Genomic DNA, 8,570 nt, shown 5'->3' with positions numbered 1-8,570 from the left:
AACACATAAAAATGGACTACATCAGGTGGTGCTGAGTGCTGTGGAGAAGTCCAGAGCAGATTAAGAGAGCCAGAAATTGATGGAGCTGAGGGTTTCAGTGAGGATGGAGTAGTGGGCTCCAGATGTCAGGGAAGGCTTCTTCAATAAAGTGACATTTGAGCAGACACAGGTGAGTCTCAAGGTATGGGAGACAATTTTACACAGAAGGTGCAAAAGCCTTGAGATAGGAAGGCACTTAGTGTATTAAAGGAATGGCAAAGATGCTACAGTGGCTGAAACAGGGTGAACAAGGGAGAGAGAAGCAGAAAGTGAGATTATAGATACAGGAGAGAGAAGAGGCCAAATCACGAGGAAGTCTTGAGGCGACAGTAAGGATTTTAACTTTTACGGTGAGTGAAATGCAAAGTCCCTGGAGCCTTTTGAGCAGAGGAGTGATGGGATTTGACTTAAACCTCTAAAAGGATCATCCTGACTGCTGGTTAGAGAATGCAGTGGAGGAGAGCCAGGATGGAAGCAGAGAGACCAGGGAGGAGGCCCCTGCAGTAATGAAGGCAAGAGATGATGCAGTTTGACCCAGTGTGGTAGCAATGGGGGTGGTATAAGTACAGGAGTCTGGATATATTTTGAAGGTAATGATATATAATATGCTGAAGGATTAGATGCGAGTGGGAGAAAAAAGGAGGAGTCAAGGAACTCCAAGTTTTTTGGCCTAAGCAATTGGAAGAGTGGAGTTGACATTGACAGATGAAGACCGAGAAGGAAGAAGGTACAGTGGGGAAGATCAGTGTTTCAGTTGTCTACTGCAGCAAACAAACAAACAAACAACAAAACTTACTGGCTTAACAATGTTTTATTATTTCTCTTGAATACATGGGTTGGCAGTCTGGTGGTTCTTCTGCTGATCATGCCTGGGATCAGTCCAGTGGTTGAGTTATCTGATAGCCCATTTGGGGCTGGAAGGTCCACAACAGCCTCCCTTACATGGCTGGAGCCAGGGCTAGCTGCTGGCTGGGACACCTCAGTTGGCTCTCCATATGGGTTCTCATCTTCAATGAGGTGAGCGTGGACTACGCCATAGTGGTCTCAGCATTCCAGAACGAAAGGGTAAAAGCAGCAAAGTCTCTTATAGCCTAGGTTCTAGAATTCATACTCTATCACTTTCTAATGATCAAAGCAGATACAAGGCCGGCCCAAGTTTAAGAAGCTGGGTGATGAAATTAATGTTCACATTGCAAATGGGCATGGACACAAGGAAGGTGTGATTCATGGGGACTATTACTATAATAATTACCACAATGAGTAATTGGTTTATGGGCACAAGTTTGAGATACCTTTTAGACATCTGGGTGGAGAAGTCAAGTAGACAGCTGGATACATGAGTTTGGAATAGAGAAGAGGAGTTCAGGCTAGGGATATCAATTTGGGAATAATGCTAAGTAACTGAATCCATGAAACTACAGGAGATAACCAAGGGAGGGATTGTGTAGATAAAGAAAATGTTTAAGAACTGAGCCCTGATGCATTTCAACTTCAAGAGACTGGGCAGATGAAGAAAGACAACAAAATCGACTAAGGAGGTAAGAGAAAATGGAGGAGAGGGTGCCATTCTGGAATTAAGGAAAGAAAGTTTTGCAAGGAACAAGGAGTCAAATTCTGAGTCAAATTCTGCAGCTGATGGATTGAGCGAGATTAGGACTGATAAATGACCACTCAGTTTCCCACAGTGGAACTTTCTGGTGAGCTTTCATAAGAGACATTCCGGTGGACTACTAGGGGAAAGGATTGGAGTTGGTATGAGAAAGGATGGGGCACAGAGCATGGGACACACATGCTCAGACGCGCTTTTCAGGAGTTCTACTGGGAAAGGGAGCAGAGAAACTAAGTAACAGTAAGAGGGAGATATGGGATCAAGATGGGAATTTTTTCCCAACATTTTATTACTGAAAAATTTCAAACACACCAAAAAGTTGAAAGAATTTTATACTGAACACCTAGATCCACCAACTGGATTCCTCTGCTAACATTTCACTATATTTGCTTTATCACATATATGTCCATCTATCTACCTATCTATCCATCCCCGAGATAGGTTTTTGGTTTTTTTGAACATTGATTCATTACAGCATGACTGAAGATTCTGGGGAAAAATTAAGTGGGTGGTAGGGACTGATGATGCAGAAGAAAGTTGCAGGGAGGATTATTTATACTATGGGCTGAGTGGGAAACAGGGGCTAGGATCTAGTGCCAAATAAGGGGCTGGCTTTCAAAAAGGAGCACAGACGGAACTGTCATCGTTACAGGAATGAAGGTGGGGCACGTGGGCATAGACGCCGGAAGGTAGGTGCATGTGGGTGTGGGAGCTTGTGGAAGTTCTCTTCTAATGAAATCATCAGGTAAACACAGGGGGCAGAGGAAGTGTTGTAAATTAGAAGAGAGAGGAAAAAGATGTGAAATAATCTTCTAGGAGAGTGGGAGGGTGAATGGTCTAAGAAATACAGGACAGTTGCCAAGCAACCCTGGGGGTCCATCTGAAGTTAATGGTCAGGCATTTGAAACAACTCAACATGGTTTTGGTTTTTCCTCAGCCCCCTTCAGCTGCGTGGGTGCAGGTACAGAGTAGAAGAGTTGGATTTAATAATTTTTTCCAAGTGAATACAGCAGAGGATGTATATAAAAGAATGACTACAAAGAAGTTTAGGATGTATATAAAAGAATGACTGTAATGCTGGACCCTGGAATTCAACCCACACAAAGAGGGAGGTGAGGAATGACAAGAGTAAGAGACAATGGAAAGGTGGTGGCGTCAATGGACTGCAGATCCCAAAAGGGTCAAAGAATTGCTGGAGTTGGAATTGCAGAAGAGTGGGCTGGAGTTGGAGGTGGCAATTGGTGTGCAGGATGCTTGAAATTGAGATTATGGAGGGGTTGCAGTTACTGGAATGATAAGGTTAAGGTTATGGCCATGAGAATTAGTGGCCGAGGTGAGGTAGAGGACAAGTTTATTGGGGAAGAAGAGACAAGGGCACAGGGAATTTTTTTTAACAGTGTTAGTGAGATATACTTCACACAGCATATAATTCATTTGTTGAAAGTGTACAATTCAATGGTTTTTGGCATATTCACAGAGTTGTGCCAATCCATCACTGCAGTTAATTTTAAAACAGTTTTACTACTCCCCAAAGAAACCCATACTCCTTTGCCATGAATTCCTATTTCCCCATGTTCCCTAGCCCTAGACAGCCCTTACTGTACCTATGAAATTGCCTCTGAACACTTTATATCAATTGTATTTTATAATATGTGGTCCTTTGTGACTAGCTTCTTTCACTTAGCATGAAATTTTCAAGGGCCACCTTCTTTGTTGAAATCAGAATGATTAAAGAGCCCAAGTCAGCTCCAATAAAGAGAGGTTTCCTCTGGGGAGTCCAAAGAAAGGAGACGACAAGGCTGGCTATAAGGACCTAGAACCACAAAGTCAAGAAGCAAGGTTGTGCCCCAGGACCACCAGGCTCTCTCATGTCTGCCCTTCCTCTCCCCGCTCCCTCCCTCTCCCTCACCTCACTGACTGGCCTCCAAAGCTCCAGCACTCCACAGTCTTTCCTGTCATGCACGCTATGTCATTATATAATTGACTTCATCTCTAGATCCTAAATTTCTGGGACAGGGAATATGACTGGCTCAGCCTGAGAGCTGGTGTCACCTGGGTCTTTGTCCACTCCCAGCCTTGGCTGGTGTGGTGGGGTCATGAGACACAAGATGGCAGCTAAGGCAGTGGGTTCAGATCCTCTCAAAACTGATGTGACCGAGGAGGCAAGGAGTAGCCTGACTGGCTCCCCCAGGAAGCACAGAAAAGAAGCCAGGGCATCTGTGCTTGGATGTCCCCCCAGGGCTGCTGCGGTGGAGCTCAGTGCTCCGAGCCACCCACAGGCTCCCTGAGCCTGGGGAGCAGTTCCTGGCTCTTCCACACCTCCCCACCTATCCTGCCAATAAATCCTCACTGCTCTCACACAGTCATCTGGGCAGGCAGGATCCTGCCTTGCTGCCTGAGAAAGCCTGACGAAAACACTTTCCTCTCACAAACCAGCGCTGGGGATTCGCTGAGACCTTTCCCTCTCATTTCACGGAAACTTCAGTGTCAAAAAGAGGTCAGTCCAACCACAACTTTACCAAGGCTCCTGAGCTGATTCTCATGGAGAAGACAAAGAGAGAGGAAAATAAGAGCAAAGGAAAGGACTCTCTGAATCTGGGGCAGGGGTGGGGTGTTTGAGGGTAATTTTATTTTATTTTTAGGAAGTATTATGATTAAAAAATATACAACTCCAGCCAGTGTCAACCTTCCACATGAGAGAAGGAAAATACTCAACTCCTGTCCATCCTAGCCATCAGGCTAAGGGGGAAAACAATTGAGAAACACATGTGAAGTTCAGCCCAGAGGTACAGGCTCATGAAAAAACTGAGACTTAATCATAGGACTACAGGATGCTTCTCCTCCCCCCAATACCTCATCACTCATTACTTAGCCTGTTCACAGCAGTGCCTCTTTCTCAGTACTTCATGTCTGGCTGTAAAACTGAAATACATACATATTTAGAGAGAGGGAGAGAGAGAGAATACTATAAGGCAAAAACACAAATTGAAGAGACAGAGCAAGCATCAGAATCAGACTCAGACTCAGATATGGCAGGGATGTTGAAATTATCAGACCAGGAAAATTTACAACAATTTTGATTAATATGCTTAGGGCTCTAACGGATAAAGCAGACAGCATTGCATGATGAAATGGACAACATAAACAGAGAGCTAGAAATTCTAAGAAAGAACCAAAAAGAAATGCTAGAGATCAAAAACACTGTAATAAAAATGAAGAATGCCTTTAGTGGGCTTATTAGCAGTCTAGACACAGTTTAGGAAAGAATCCCTGAGTCTGAAGATACTTCAGTAGTAACCTCCAAACCTGAAAAGCAAACAGAAAAACCTTGAAAAAACAGAACATAATATCCAAGAACTGTGGGACAACTATAAGAGGTTTTATAAATGTGTAACGGAAATGTCAAAAAGAGACGAAGAGAAAAAGCAGTAGAAAAAAATATATGAAACAGTAGTTACTGAGAATTTCTTCCAAATTAATGTCAGACACCAAACCACAGATCCAGTAAGCTCACAGAACACCAGGCAGGATAAATGCCTCCCAAAATTGCACCTAGGTATATCATTTTCAAACTATAGAAAGTCAAAAATAAAGAAAAAAATCCTGAAAGAAGCCAGAGGGGAAAAAAGTCATTTACTTATAGAGGATCAAAGATAAGAATCAAATCTAACCCTTTCTCAGAAACCACTCAAACAGGAAAAGAATAGAGTGAAATATCTAAGGTGTTAAGAGAAAAATTCCACCAACTTAGAATTCTGTACCCCGTGAAATTATCCTTCAAAAGGAAAGGAGAAATCAAGATTTTTCAGACAAAAACAGAGAATCTGTTGCCAGTAGACCTAACTATATGTTGTTTACAAGAAACCCACTTTAAATATAAAGACATATATAGATTATAGGTAAATGGACGGAGACAAATATACCATACCAACACTAATCAAAAGAAAGCAGGAGTAGTTATGATTTTAGACAGAGCAGACTTCAGAGCAAGAAAAGTTCTCAGGGATAAAAATGGGCATTGCATAATGATAAAAGGGTTAATTCTCCAAGAAAATATAACAATCTTCACCTTATAGATGTTTAACAAAAGAGCATCAAAATACGGGAAGCAAAAACTGATAGGACTGCAAGAAGAAACAGATTAATCCACTATTAAAGTTAGAGAGTAACATTCCTCTATCAGAAATAGGTCCAGCAGGCAGAAAATCAGTAAGGACATAGTTAAGTTCAACAATACCACCAATCACCACCAATAAGATAAATATCTATAGATTACTTCATCCAACAACAGTAGAATATGCATTCTTCTTAAGCTCATATGAAACTACAATCAAGGTAGATCAGATTCTTGGAGACAAAAAAACACCACATTTCCAAATAACACACAGGTCAAAATTCAAGATAAATTCTAAAACATTTTGAACTAAATGAAAACACAACTCATCAAAATTTGTGGGATGCAGTGAAAGTCAGGCTTAAAGGGAAATTTATAACATTGAATCATGTATTAGAAAAGAAGAAAAGTCACCTAAGCTTCCATCTTAGGAAACCAGAAAAATAAAAGAAAAATCCAAAATCAGGAGAAGAAAAGATATAATGAAAATCAGAGCAGAAATAAATGAAATTGAAAACTGGAAATCAATAGAGAAAAATCAATAAAACCAAATGCTGGTTCTTTGAAAAGATCAATAAAGTCAATAAGCCTTTAGCCAGGCTAACTGGGGGGAAAAAAGAGAGATGATACAAATTTCTAATATTAAAAATGAGAGGGGACATCACTACAAATCCCAAGGACATTAAAAAAAGAATCAAGGAATACTATGAACAACTATATACCCACAAATACGATAACCTAGATGAAATGAACCAATTCCCTAAAAGAGACAATCCATCAAAACTCACACAAGAAGAGGTAGACAATCTGAATAGGCTTATATCAATTACAGAAATTGAATCAGTCATTAATGAACTTTCAAAACAAAGCATCAGACCCAGATGGATTCATTGGTGAATTCTACCAAACAGTTAAGGAAGAAATTGTACCAGTTCACCACAATCTCTAGATAGAAGCAGAGAGAATACTTCCTAACTCATTCTATGAGGCCAGCATTAATCTAATACCCAAAACAGACAAAGACCTTACAAGAAAAGAAAACTATGGAACAATATCTCTCATGAACATAGATGCAAAAATCTTCAACAAAACATTAGCAAATCAAATCCAAAATGTATAAAAATGATACATCATGACCAATTGGGATTTATCCCAGGTATGCAAGGCTGGTTCAAAACTCAGTTAATGCAATCCATCACATCAACAGGCTAGAGAAGAGAAATCACAGGATAATATCAATAGATGCAGAAAAACCACTTTACAAAACTCAACACCCACTCATGATAAAAATTCTCTGTAAATAAGGAATAGTGGGGGACTTTTTCAAATGAATAAACAGTATCTACAAAACACCTAAAGTTAACATTATGCTTCATGGTAAGAAACTTGAGGTTTTCCTGCTAAGATCAGGAACAAGGTAAATGTTCCCTCTTACCACTGCTTTTCCACATCATACTGAAAGTCCTAATACAATAGGACAAGAAAATGAGATAAAAAGGATACAGACTGGGAAGGAAGAAATAAAACTGCCCTTAAAAAAAAATCTTTTTTTAAAAAAATTTTTGTGGGGGGAGGTGATTAGATTTATTTATTTTCTGAGGAGGTACTGGGGATTGAACGCAGGACCTTGTGCATGCTGAGCATGCACTCTACCACTTGAGCTACATCCTCTCCCCAAAACTGTCTTTGTTTACAGTTGACAGGATCATCTATGTAGAAAATCAGAAAGAATTAACCAAAAAAAAAAATTATGGAGTAAGTGATTATAGCAAATTGCAGGATATAAGTTTATTATTTTTAAAGAAGTCAATCACTTTCCTTTATAGCAGCAATGAACAAGTGGAATTTGAAATTAAAAACACAATAACACTTTTGTTAGCACCCCCAAAGTGAAATACTTAGATATGAATCTAAAAAAATATGTACAAGGTCTATATGAGGAAAGCTACTAAAAATTTTAAAAAAATTTTTTCTTGGGGGGAAGGTAATTAGATTTATTTATTTATTTTTAGAGGAGGTACTGGAGATTGAACCCAGGACCTCGTGCATGCTAAGCATGCACTCTGCCACTTGAGCTATACTCTCCCCCTGCCATCTACAACATTTTGATCAAAGAAATCAAAGAAGAAATAAATAAATGAAGATATACTCCTTATTCATGGATAGGAAGAATTAATATTGTCAAGGTATTGGTTCTTCCCAACTTCATCTATAGATTCAATACAATCCAAATCAAAATCCCAGCAAGTTATTTTGTGAATACTAACAAACTGATTCTAAAGTTTATATGGAGAGATGAAAGATCCAGAATGGTCAACACAATATTGAAGAAGAAGAACAAAGTTGGAGGACTGACACTACCCGACTTCAAGACTTACTATTAACCTACAGTAATCAACACAATGTGGTATGAGCAAAAGCATAGACAAATAGATCAGTAGAACAGAATAGACAGCCCAGAAATATACCCACATAATACAGTCAACTGATAGTCAACTCATCTTTGACAAAGGAGCAAAAGCAATACAATGGAGAAAGTAACAGTCTTTTCAACAAATGGTGCTGGAATAACTGGACATCCACATGCAAAAAAATGAATACAGACACAGACCTTACACTCTTCACAAAAATTAACTCAAAATGGATGTCAGACCTTAAAGTAAAATGCAAAACTATAAAAGTAGCAGAAGATAACATAGGAGAAAATTTAGATGTCCTTGGGTTTGGCAATGACTTTGTAGATAAAACACCAAAAGCATGATCCATGAAAGAAAGAATTGACAAACTGGACTTCATTAAAATTAAAAA

The sequence above is a fragment of the Vicugna pacos genome, chromosome 9, assembly GCF_048564905.1.
Source record: "Vicugna pacos chromosome 9, VicPac4, whole genome shotgun sequence".
Taxonomy (NCBI): domain Eukaryota; kingdom Metazoa; phylum Chordata; class Mammalia; order Artiodactyla; family Camelidae; genus Vicugna; species Vicugna pacos.
This window is presented reverse-complemented; position numbering follows the sequence as displayed.